The sequence below is a fragment of the Argiope bruennichi genome, chromosome 7 (genome assembly GCF_947563725.1).
Source record: "Argiope bruennichi chromosome 7, qqArgBrue1.1, whole genome shotgun sequence".
Lineage (NCBI taxonomy): Eukaryota > Metazoa > Arthropoda > Arachnida > Araneae > Araneidae > Argiope > Argiope bruennichi.
The window spans coordinates 121,545,490-121,559,675 of NC_079157.1; the positions used below are offsets into that span (position 1 = coordinate 121,545,490).

Below are 14,186 nucleotides of genomic sequence, written 5' to 3' on the forward strand. Positions count from 1 at the left end.
CTTATAAGTATGAAGAGATATTTATGAGACTCAGATTTTGTATAGAATTCAATATAATTGATTGAAGATTCAAGTTTGGGGAAAATGAATTTGTGGAAAATCTCTTGTAATTTAGCTTCTACTCTAGAGCAACTGAAATTCAGCTCACTGTAATGTCGATTCGACATAATTTTTATTTAATATAGTTCTAGTGTTGTGTAGAATTTGTTAAAACTATTCGAAATTTGAAGACTAAAGAAAATAAATCTCTCTCTCTCTCTCTATATATATATATATATATATATTCTCTCAAAAGTTAGCTTCTCCTTCTAAGGCAACTGAATTCAGTTCAATGAAACATCGATATCTTTCTGAAACATAATGGCAGAGTACTGGCATTTTTGTATAAATTGCCCTATCTATCTGGAACTAAAATTGAAAATATATGCAAAAAGAAATATCTGTAAATTTGTCTATATCTAAATGGTTGTTATTCAATTTTTCGATACTACTGATTCGAATTCCGCTGAGAATCAAAATTTATTCATTATATATTTTTTCCATTTTTCGAAAAGAATTTATACCAAATTTTATAAAATTATTACATTAAATTATTATTCAATGATATTGTTTAATGTATTTAAAAGTTGCAGTTGAAAATTTGTAATATTTTAAGAATTCGTAAAGGCCTGGAACCCCCCCCCCCTTCATAAAAATTATAACGAATGAGTTTCATTGTTCTTAATGCAAGGTGCGTTGTTCCGAGGAAATACGATGACAAATTGAGAAGTAATATATGTATGCCGCATCCAGGTAGCACAACTTATAGCACAATATTGTACTATATTGTGCGATATTATATGATATTAAACAATATTCCCCGATATTAAACAATATTGCGAATATTGATCATTGTCATACAATATTGTACAATATTTGTGTACTATTAGGGCAATATTCAGAAGATCATTTTTTTTTTCATACTTTTAGCGGCATCAGTACCAATTCCATTGCCATCAAGATTTATTTATTACTTATTTTCATTTCACAGAGTTACCAGAAGTTTGAAAATCTTTCATGCATTAGATTTACTATCATTTCAATTTAATGTGCATTCAAACATATTTTCCTTTGAATTGTTTTGAAATTTATTCTTTCTATTATTGTTATAATACTTTTAATTAAAACAATAATTTTGCCTGAGTTAAAAAAATAACAATAATTCTGAATTATTCCGTATTTGCCCGGAATTTCTTATATTTTTGTTTTTTTATGGTTAAAAAATACTAATTATCTCACTTAATATTTACAAATTGAATTAATTAAACTTCAGATATATAATATTCAGAATAATTCTGTATACTTAATCTTTTTCATATTTATATCGTCTTAATAATAAGAAAAATTTAATTTGCTTAAAAAACTGCCTTCTATTTGTTCATTTCGTAAAGAAATTGTAGATGGCAGCACAAATCACGACTGATAGTTAGCACACCATGCTTCCTTTCCCATGGAATAAATTAAAAGCGTATATTATTTTCAATATTTAAAGATTACGTTATCTGTAGCTTTCATTTAAGGAAGAGATCGAAGTAACTTATATCCCAATAACTTTGCTATCTTTCCCAATTTTAGATTAGGTTGTCAATTTGAAACTGAATTGATGAAATGTTTTATCAAATTTTGAAAATCATAATTATTCATTTATTATCTTTTTTTTATTGTTATGATGCTATATTTAATTTAGACAAATATTTAATAAGAAACTAAAAGCTTTTCAAAACTTTTGCAAACGATTGGATTTCGGACATTTAATATTTCAATGAAATACAGTTAGAAAAAAATATTTTAAAAAGTAGTTATTTATGTTTCTAAAATAAAGCTATTCATATATTATCATTTCTGTTTTGTCCTTTTAAGATTTTATTAATATTTTTTGCAATGCAATAGTACTATCATCCGTAATACTTTTTTTTCTCTTATGGATAATAAAGCAAAACAATAGAAAGAAAACTATAATTGATAAAAGGAATTTATTACAGTTTATATGATGCCTATAAATTGCACTGAAACCAATTTTTTGAAATTTGTAGTACATTTTGAAGAAAGAAGAGCCGCCAGAGCAAAGTAAGTTAAGTAAAAGACATGCGTATTTACGTTTGTAATGTGACTGAGGTAACTGGTTAAGATAAATTTATTTCATTCGCTTCTAAGGAAAGGTTCTATTATTTCTAAATTGCTTCGGTTCCATATGACTTTTATATGTATTTATCAAAAGTTATTATGAGTGTTAGCTTAATATACATTTAAACAGAGTAAAAAAGCTTTGCGATAACAATAATTAAATTAAAAAAAATTAACCAGAAAGGAAAAACGGATTAGATTATTTAGTTAAAAAATATCATTTCATGTCGTCTTTTCATATGGTTATCAATTTTAAAGTATTTATTTTACAACTAGGATTAAAACCTAATAGCGTGGCAAAAGAAAGTTTAAAATTTTGTATCAAACATCTTTCAGGCATAATGCAGTGGGAATAATTTTAACAATAAATGTATGATTTGAAAACATTTTAAAGTTAATAAAATGAAGTAATTATCCATAGCAGAGCCTACAATCAATAAATTTAATTACTTTATTTTTTGGAAAAGTCGTTCAGTGAGAATTAAAAATTTGTGAACTTTGATAATTTCTTAATTCCAAAATCGATAAAAATGTCTGTAAGAGAGAAAAAAAAAATGGACATAATTTAAAATTATTTATTTAGCTTATTAGGGTTATTTTGCCTATTAAAGATGAATTAGGTATTTGAAAATATTTGTGATAAATGAATTATTCAAAAATATAGAACATCCGTTTTAAATTTAAAAAAATAGACAGATTATTTCAAACATTGCTTACATTCATAAATAATATTTTTAACTCTGAAAAGGATTGAAGAGAATGTAAAATTATCTTTTCAATGAGACCAATTTAGTAGCATATGATTTTTTTTCTCTGATTTTAATAAATTAAAAAAATTCCATTGTTTTAATGAAATTCAAACCGTTTTCATTATCACTATAAATAATAAAAGAAAATATCAGGACAAAATTTTTATAATCAAAGTATGAAGGAATGTCTTATATTTTGCATATGAAATTGGGCCTATTTTAAAGCAAGGTTTAAATAAAATTTTTGAATTTAAAAAAATTATGGTAATTACATTTTTTGTCATATTACTGGATGAATAAATATATGCGATCTTTCTTTAAATTTGAAGTTCTGCGTCCTTATTCTAGTGCTCTAAATATTTTTATTGAACCAGTTAATAAATATCCCCTAAAATATAAAAAAAATTGTGAAATGTTTTAGATATTTCAAAAAAAAAAAATAACTACACCTCTTTTAACATTGAATAGTTATATTTACTAACCGTATATATTTTATGAACATGGTAAGATTCAGCAAGCAAATTATTCGGTTACTTGAAATTTCATCATTTCGTATTCCAGATTAAAACTCAAAATTTTAGGCGAGGTGACAAAAAAAAAAAAAAAAAAAAAAAAGAATTGGATAAATTTATCGGCATAATACGAGCTGCTGAAATAGTTCAAATTTCACGTGTCTCAGAATTCGAAGTTAAAAAATATTTTATAGTGAGAGCTGTAAAGCCCTAATTACTAATGAAAGATTTTCTTGAAATTTTTCGATATAACAATCCAGTCGATATAGCTAGTTACTAACGACAACTAGTCTCTAACAGCTTCAAAAGGAGATACTCACTCCCTGACTAAGCATCCGAGGTAAATGAGTAACAGTCATCATAATAGCAATTATGCAGGAACTATGATCGAATCTTAATGTATCACCAACCACAATAATTGTACAATAATAGTAACAGGTACGTCCCGTCATATATATTTGTAACTCAATATCACATCAGATCTCGCCCACCAATGAAGCGAGAACCAACTACCAGACCAGAAGTTTCTATTCCTCTTATAAGAGATGCTACCCGAGATTGACTAATGTATAATAACCGCATAGAAATTACACGAATTTGTTGAATGATTTTTATGCAGCAAAGACAATGAGGCGGGAATTTTGGTTGAATTGTAATGACTATCATCCATCAAGATACAACCCTTTCTTAAGATTAAGTTCAGCCATTGATATATATATGGAAGGGAGTAATAATAAACAAAACCCCATATCGTAATTATATCAACCAGTGGGACGAATCATATTTAAAGTTTTTCATCCAAAATCTGAGTTGCTCCTGAGGGAAGGGGGGGGGGATGATTAGCCTCGAATAAAACAAATTTCCTGATGCAATTAGTTATTATTATTATGACACACACGCACCTTTCGATACCTCCATTCGCTGTTTCATGTTGATTTCCGTTTTCTTCTTTGTGCTTTTTTGGGCAGTAACTTCTTACGATCCTGCCCTATATTGGCTATACAGGAGAATAGGGTGCATGGTGGACATTAGCACCATATTGTAACTTTTTGTTGGCGATAAGTCACCAAATATGACAGCCTTCTTTATCATTTTCTAATAACCCTAAAAGCGAAAAACTGATGCCTCAAAACTGATAAATCGCCAATTTTCTGCCCGTGCCTTTTGAGGCTTCAAAAACCCCAAACCAAAACAACAATTTTCTAGCATGATAATTAAACATGGATATAATGTATGTTTTTTAAGCCAAACGCACACACACACGCACACACACCTAATCACAAAAAGCGCTAAATCATTCTTCAAATCCAATTTCCTCATCTAGATTTTAAATTAAGATTACTTAACTAGCAAAATTAAAATTCGGAATTTATGCTAAGTAATGAAAATTAATGGATTTGAAATGATGGTTAAGGAATTGCTTTATAACCTACAGCATCATCTACATTAACAACAATTTCCATTTGTTATATTTAGTTAAGCTAATTAAATTGGAATGTCGAATCACACTTTTATTTATAATATTTCTAAATATTCTATATTAAATTCTATACTTTCAGAAATATTAATAAATATTCTAAAATAATTAATATTTTTTATTACTGTTATTAATAAAAAAATGAATAATTTAGTTAGTTGTAATTAAAATCTATCTTCCGCTTTAATATTTCATATGCATATTTCGATTTATAAAATATCACCCAAATGGGCGTTCAATGGCCTCGTGATATAAATGTTAGTTGCTAGAAAGTTTTTTTCGCTCTGTATTTACTAATAATAAAAGAGAATATGTACGAGTATATATTGGCATTCTACATGACAGAACAGTTAGTGACAGTTAACAAATTTGGCATAAATAAACTTTGAATGATGGGATTTTTTGTTTGTAATTTTTATTATATTTTAATTAATTAAAAACTAAGTTATATTTTGGAGTCTTCCATTATAAATCTCAAAAATATTAGGCATAAACATAATTAAAATAAGTTTAATAATAAAAACTGTCTTTTAAATTATATTAATTTAATTATTATACTATTTTTTCCAAATTTTTTTAATTTTTAGAATATTTTTGTTTTTAATTTTCCACAATAAGTTTTACTGCTAAAATGAAATTTGAATCGTTTTCATGGTTTCCTTTAATAATTAATCGCTTGGTTTTCTTTTATTGTTGAAAGACAAGGAAGGAAAGTTTTGTTTAATATCTATCCTAGTTACATGCGGAGTAAAAAGTGCAGTTACAGTATCTCAAAAGTTTGAAAATAGATGAAACAGAATATTATTCTTTTAATAGTGCTATGATGTCATGAGATTGGTCATTAGAATAGTTTATATGCATAATTAAACCTCTCCTTCTTTCACTCTTTGTGTGTAACGAACTATACAGGAAAAATCAGTGGATCTAGAGTACAAAATTTCGCACAAACATATTTTGGAGGTTGAGAATGTGCTCCTTGGAATATTTTTTTTTTGAAATTATAATTAAAAAAATATTTAAATAATATTATGATGCTTTATCACCATAATTCCTAAAAAAATTAGCATAAAATGGTTTTGTGACCTCTTTAAAATTTCATACCTTTCTTTTGCAGTCTAAATGACACATTTATTGTTACAATGAACCACACATAAAAAATTCAATTTGAAATTTTCGAAATTGTTAATACTGCCAATCCAGCTAATCGCCAAAGATGTTTAGCTTCGAAAGGTAGACGAAAATATCAGTTGCATACAAATAAATTTTAAAAACTACAATATTTAGCTCAGTTTGAATGAAAAAGGTTTCAAAGAATGATGCAAATTATATTTAAACATTGAGAATAGCAATTCGATGACAGATTTTAAAAAATGATCTAATATTTCCACAATATTTTTTTCCGATAGTAATGGCAACACTAATCTTCCTTATTTATAGAAAAATAGAATTTAATAAGGAAAATTAGCCGTTTAATTAATTGTCACAAAGAATTTTCTAAATGCTTCTAAAGTTTGATTTGAAGAAAATGAAATGAAATTTGAAGAAAATTGTAGTTTCAGAATTTTCTATTTTCTACAGCTTATGCACTATTTATGATTTTCCTTTTTATTTGTGCAAATATATTTTTAATGATTTTTCTCTCAAAAATAATTTTGTGAAATATATTTTACTTATAGCTGTAAATTTTAACTCAACCAATCCATTTTTGCCTGAAATTATGTTCTTTAAACTCATTTCTTATCTGAGAAGTTGTTTACAATAACCTCTCAAAAATGTTAATATCATTCCTTTGATGCAGTTGATATAAATATCTCCATTACTGCTTCTCCGGTTGAAGGAAGGTTTCAGTAATTACTTACTGCAAGTAATCAATAATTAATTGTAGATAAATTGCTTTGTCATTCTTGCTAAGCAATTATTTTTGATAAAATCTTTTGCATTTAATTTGCGTGCATAAAAACGGAATAAACGTATGAAAATTCTATTTTTTAATCATATCTCCTTTACCATTTGTCTAAGGTAAGTCAATACTTCCCCATAGATAATTTTTCATGTATTGTGAAAATCATTGGTTAATCTTTTGATCATTTTAAAGCCAAAATTTTTGTTAACAACGTTTATTATAATATTTCCAATTTTGATGATAAAGTGAAATACGTAAAGATGGGAGTAAATATTAAATGTTACTTCTAAAAATAAATTTCCTAACTAGTAAAAAAATTAGAAAAGTATAGATAAAAAAATAATATTAATAAGAAAATCAATGTTTAGTACAAGGATTTAAGCATCATTGTATTTTTTACTTGAGGAAGGGTTTAGAAATGAATTTTATTCTTCATTTCATAGAAAATCAAGTAATGAGCAATTAACACACACATCTTTTTTTACATACAGTAAACTATATATGATCATTATTAAAGCTAAAAGAACTTTCATGTATGGACCAAGTACCATAAAATTAATAACGAGGAAAAGAGAATTATAATATATTTAAGGTAAAACATTTAAATGTTTCTGAAGAGTGAGATATTTTTTGCATCTCTCTTTAATGAAAAATTTTTTTGCTTAGCAAAGAATTTATCGTTATTGTTTAGTAGTCAGTTCAACAACAAATCTGAAATTTTTTGAACTCGTTCGCAAAATGTACATTCAGATAATTTCCTTAATTATTATGATACAGATATTCATCAATAAAACATTGTTATTACCAATAGAATTACTATTACAGAACTTTTTTCAGTAAAATGCTTACCATAGAAATATTATTTCAGTTTATGTAAACCATAGAAGCATCAATATTTAATCTTTCGTTCTTCAAGTTTTGATTTTGCATCGTATTGAACTTCAACTCTGAAATTTTAAGTTACAAGTTTTTTTTTTTTTTTTGCCAATAACCCATGCGCTGTAAATAAAGAAAATTAATACATACTTCTATTTCAAATTTTAACGCTCACACTCTTAAGTTTTATGGACTTTTATTGAATTGAACTACAGGGAGGTCAAAAAAAAACTTTCCCTATATATGAAACCCTAGCGGCCTATCCCCTCAAGCAATCGAACCAAAATTTCAGACATGGTTATTTGAAGGTATGCGCTAGAGATTGTGATGATTCTAAACAACGCAGAGCTCACGGTTACGGTTACAGTGAGAGAATTTCGAAATTTTCGAATGGCAACACCCATTTTTTTCTTGCTCAAATTGATCAGGATATTGAATAACCACAAATGATGTTGGAACGATTAGCGTGTGACGAAAATTGCCGGTGTAAAGCATTTCCATTGAGAGAATTATAAAGGACTAATGACAACACAGAAAGGAAAGAGAAAAAAAAGTTTTTTTTTTTTTTTGGAATGCAAAGTTATAATTACAGGTTTTCAACGTGTCCACCTTCGCAGACGACAACGCATTGCATTCGGGAGATTGTGGGCAACAATGCCGAACGTAACATGAAACGAGGAATCTGCATAACTTCACGTGTTATGGCATCTTGCAATTCTAACACATCTGATTGAAGAAACACTCTTCCCACACTGCTTTGCACGTGGTGTTCTGCGCTTGGTGCTTCTACTGTCTAACACTGTGAATTATGCAAAGTGTGTCAAAGCTCCTCCTCTCTGTGTTGTCATTAGTCCTTCATAATGTTCTTCTTTGCAAATGCTTTACGCCGGCAATTTTCGTCACACGCTAATCGTTCCAACGCCATTTGTGGTTTTTCAATACGCTGATCAATTTGAGCAAGGAAAAAGTGGGTGTTGCCATTCGAAAATTTCAAAATTCTCTCACTGTAACCATAACCGTGAGCTCTGCGTTGTTTAGAATCATCACAATCTCTAGCGCATACCTTCAAATAACCATGTCTGAAATTTTGGTTCGATTGCTTGAGGGGATAGGCCGCTAGGGTTTCATACAGTGGGTAAAAAAAGTATTGGCAATTGCCTTAATTTATTCATATTGACAAATAAATAAAATGTTATGCAATTTTAGTTGTCGTAATTAAATACAAGACATCTTAGATATATAAAATAGTAAAACTTTTATTTTAATTTGCATTTTCTACGATTTTTTCTTTCAAAATCGAAAATTTGCATGTGAAAAAAATATTGGCAAAGTTTCAACTGTTATGCAAATTTTGTTACATTTAAGTCACATGTTTCGACTGATAAGAAACTCTACCAGTATTATGTCTGCAAAACTACTCCAAAAGTGTCTATGCATTATTTTGCGATTACTGCAGTAAAATGACTTCGAAATCGAAGGAGTTGGACGTTAGTGTTAAAAACACGATTATTAGGCTCAGAAATGGAGGTTTAACTTATCGTGCTATAGGAGTGCAGTTGAATATAAGTTTATTTACTGTCAGAAGTGTTGTAAAAAAGTTCAAAGAAATAGAATCAACGGAAAATAAGTCTAGAAGTGGACGACCTCGAATATTTTCTACAAGAGAAAAACGTGCCATTATTAACAAGATTAAGAAAAACCCTAAAATAAGTGCACCCCAGATAGCTAGAGATGTTGCTTTCACTTCGCAAAAGACTTTCAGCGTACAGACTGTACGGAATGTTTCACACGAGGGACGTTATTATGGAAGGGCAGCTAGAAAGAAACCATTCATCTCGCAAATAAATAGGAGAAAGAGGTTAGATTTCGCAAAATCCCACGTTGATTTATCCGAAGAGTGTTGGAACACATTTATTTTTTCCGACGAATCAAAGTTTAACATTTTTGGCAGTGATGGGCGACGATATGTATGGAGGAGGCCAAATACTGAATTGGAAGAGCAACATTTAACTGCTACCGTAAAACATGGTGGAGGCAGCGTCTTAGTTTGGGGCTGTATGGCAGCTAATGGAGTTGGCAACCTGTATTTTATTGATGGTATTATGACAGCACGTACATACATTGACATTTTGCGCCATAACTTAAAAAAATCAATGCCCAAAATCTTGGCTTGGGAACATCATTCGTTTTTCAACAAGACTATGACCCCAAGCATACAGCGAATCTCACCCGTGAATGGCTACTCTATAATGCTCTTCGCCAGTTAAAAACCCCACCTAAATCGCCTGACATCAACCCAATTGAAAATTTATGGCACTTGCTGGATCTAGAAATCAGGAAACATAATATTTCAAGTAAAGACGACCTAAAACGTTTACTCTTGCAAGAGTGGCACAAAATTCCCAACAGTACAACAAAGAACTTAGTTTCCTCTATGAGAAATAGATTACAAGCTGTTATAGATGCAGAAGGTATGCATACAAAGTACTAAACATGTACTGATTTTGTTTTCGCTCATAATTTTGCCAATACTTTTTTTATCATGTAAATTTTGGATTTTCTCGTAGATTTTGACTAAAAAAATATTTAAATGAAAATTTCGTTATATTTGTTTGTCTTTTCCCCTTCTGTAATCGCTATGTTAAAATAAAATTTGTAAACATACTTTGTTAGCAAATATGATCATTTATAGGCAATTGCCAATACTTTTTTTATCCACTGTATATAGGGGAAGTTTTTTTTGATAACCCTGTATTTAATTAATTAAATCCAACAAAAGCATAGCATACGATCAACTGTTATACCAACCAAGCTGTTATTTGAAAATTACAAAATATACGCACATATAATTTCAACTTAATGTTATTATTCACTAATCCTACTTCCGTTCCTGAACGTCAAAGTTATACCTAAGGTAGAAATGGAAGTAGACTATCTTTTTGGTCATCTTTTAGGGAGCTGATCAGCATTTTGGCTAGAGTTCAAGAGAGAACTTGATCGTGATCACTAATTCTTCACTAAAGCACACTTCGATCCATCAGATTTTGAGTAATTTCGATAAAGAGTGGAATTAGAGGATACAATTAGTAGTTTTACATTTCAAGAACATTCTTTACCTAAGCTGGCAAAGGTAGTGGGATCTTAAAACACAAAATAAGACACATGCAGCTAAATCTTTTATAGGAAAATGCTCTTCTATGAAAAATAGAAAAAGCGAAGCTATGTTAACGCGTTTGTATCTTGTTTTGGGCTTTGGACAAATAACCGACTCTCATTAATCCGACAGAATCAAAGCAGAGGACTGCCGATTAAAAAAAAAATTCCAGATTAGTAGAAGTTTTTATAGAAAAAACATATTTCAATAACAAAACCTATTATTGTTCCATAAAATATTACAAAATATACAAAATTATACAGGAAATTGCGCTATATGTAGTGAATTTCACAGAATAAATAATTCTGGATCCTACGATCGTACCTTCTAGGCTACGCCATTCTATTTTATGCCATGTTACCTTATTGCTTATGACATTCCAAGGAAGTTAACAACCTCATGGAATGACTTGTCTGCCCTTTAATGCTCTCCACATTCCCTTTTAAAAATGCCGTATTATAATAGCGATCGGATTGGTGTAGTACCGAATTATTGAAAATCTTCTGTGCTGGATTTACTCATGCTAAAAAAATTTGTCTGCTACATTTTTGTTGAGTTCCCCAATTTTAGATTTTCGACTCTTACACAACTTTAACATGTCTTTGCATGATGGAAATTTCCATCATTACTTTTAGTGAACAAAAAACTGTTCTCAAAACAGGTGTACTGTAAATTGGTTGTTGCTGGCAACTTTTTTTCCTCCTGTTGTTTTATAAGGAACGTAGTTATAAAAAAATCAAATGTCACAATCATTATAGCAGATTTGAACTTGCCATTCCACTGTTTGTTGTAATTGGAAGAAACATGCGATTTCTTGAATTTTTTTATAACTAATCTGAGATTTTGTTTGCTAATAAAAGCGATAATGAGTGGAGAAATTTAGAAGAGAGGGACACTGAAGATTTTGTACTGAGCTTAACGTGTAAATTTACATGATGATGGATATTCCCATCTTCCTGTTTTTTTAACTATTTATTTATTTATAATAGAATTTTTTTAACATTTTGCCTTTAATTTAGAGCGCACGAATCATATCACCCTGATTTACTTCACTAAATAAAGAAAGAAATCATGCAAAGATGGGTTAAAATAAACTCGCTCGACGTTGAGAAGAAACATCGCATATGAACAATTTATTTTTATCTTTAGAATCCATAGTACATCAGTTTTTAATTTAAAATAGTATCACTGAAGTGTTGTTATACATTTTAGACACTAATCGAGTAATTAATACTTAATTATATAGTTTCTTCTTTAACCATTTGCCCCAGTTTTATTTTAGACAAATACAAGTTTGAGGCAATCTGATTAAAAAATGCATTAATGGAAGAAGAATCTATAGTGCAACATTTTTTTAATTTAACCCTTTCTAAGGCCGTGGGAAGTATGCTACCCACCAAAGTTATCAATCTTTGTATGAATTTATGAAGGTTGGCATAAGTTTTGACAAATTTTTTTAGAAAGACAGAAACTTAGAGGCTTCAGTTCTTTATCTCACACAAAAAGATGTGTCTTGATTTGTTACTTAATTATTAATTACCCAAATTAATTAATTAATCAAATTAAATTTATCTAATAAGCTAAATGAATCCCTTTTAATATTCTAATTTCAAGCCTAAAAATATTTAAACATAATATGACTAGAAAAAAGTGGCCCTTTAAAGGGTTAAAATAGTATTACTGAATGTTATCATACATTTTAGACACTAACAGAGCGATTACTACTTAATTATCTTTTATCTGCTTCTAACCATTTGCTCTAATTGTATTTTAGACAAATACAAGTTTGAGGCAGTCTGATTAAAAATATGACTCTCGCATTAACAAGAGGAGTGATTTCGGAAAATGCTCTTTTCAGTAATAAATAATAAAATATTTACATTTTTTTCAGAAGTACATTCTGCAATTTTATAGCTTATATGTTATTATTATTATTTTCAGATGGGCAGTTCTACTCTACTCATTTTGCTCACTTTATTCTGCGTTTATATTTACACCAGTACAGTATATGCTTTGCCATACTATAGAGAGAGCAGTATAATGGCTAAAATGGCGAAAGGAACTGGACATGCTATGGTCGATTTTGCTGTGGATACAGTTTCTCATATCTTGAAATGATGCGTGGAAAATCCATCAACTGCACAAAATGAATTGGGAACGAATCTGAAGTATTAAGTGCAACACTTCCTGCGCAAACGTCCTTTATAATTCTGTTCTTCTTTATCCGCAATCTTTAATGCCCAAATAAAATAAAATAAAAATATTAATTTTTTTTTTGAAATCTTGATTTATTTCGATGAATGATTAACTCTCCCAATAGCTATTACGTTTATTGTAATAGCTATTGGCAAATTGTTTGATTGTTTTAAATTGAAATCGAATAATTTGATTTTTTGTTGTTGTTGTCCCTTTGTGGTCTAAATTGCGTGCTAACAAAATGACACGATTTTTTCAATTGCTTTGAATTACCTTTATCTTTTCGTTTGCTTAAGTGAAAAAGTATTATTTTCATTTTTAAATTTCATTTATCTTAATCTCATTCAAGTTTTTATTTAAAAAAATCAAATAAAGATAATTTGTGGAATTGAGTTTTGTAACGCAGGTTGAATGGACATTAGAATAATATTATAAAATCTTTATAAAATTTAAATACATCTAGTACTAGTTATCGCTTAATTTAAGTGCCATTTATTCGCTTTTCCATTAATCAATTATTGGCTATAAATTAAAATATATTGCACAATGCTCAGCCCTTACTCTTTTTCAAATAATAACAAGCTTATAGAAAATATTTGAGGAAGTGTTTATACAGTATGTGCAGTGTATTAACAGTTCCTTTGAAGCAAAATATTTAAAAATTATAAATAAAAAGTTTTTAGTATTATCAAGAATCTATTAAAAATGCTTACAATTTTGAAATAATATTAATGAATTGAATTGAAACTAACATTAAGTGTACTGAAAAAAAAGCTGGAAAACGTTTAAGCTGGTTAAATATAACCATAACAACAGAAATAGTTTATAACAAATTTCAAAATATGGTATCCTCGAAATGGAATTGAATTTCAAAAATATAACTTTTAAAACTGTCAATAATGATTTAAAAAACTTTAAAAGCCATAATTTTAAAAGCGTTCTATATTTTAGAAGTCTTATTATGTTTTGTTTGTTGTGTTATGTATTTTTTTCTAATTTTCTTTCACCTCATTTAAAATTTAAAATTTATTTAAAAAATGATTAAACTCTAGCTAATATTAAAACATTTTTGCTGAAACTTTAAAAAAAATGAAAGCACTTTATAAATTGTTCAACAATACAGCATTATGAAAATTAAATTTTAGTTATGAAGAAT

General features: G+C 28.6%; 1 long non-coding RNA gene across 1 annotated transcript; it reads left to right on the top strand.

Annotated features, from left to right (window-relative positions):
* The first annotated feature begins 6,833 nt into the window (after positions 1-6,833).
* On the top strand, positions 6,834-13,108 carry LOC129974905 (uncharacterized). The gene is made up of 2 exons (XR_008784995.1): positions 6,834-6,920; positions 12,776-13,108. It is a non-coding gene; the product is annotated as an uncharacterized LOC129974905 (long non-coding RNA).
* Positions 13,109-14,186: the final 1,078 nt, after the last annotated feature.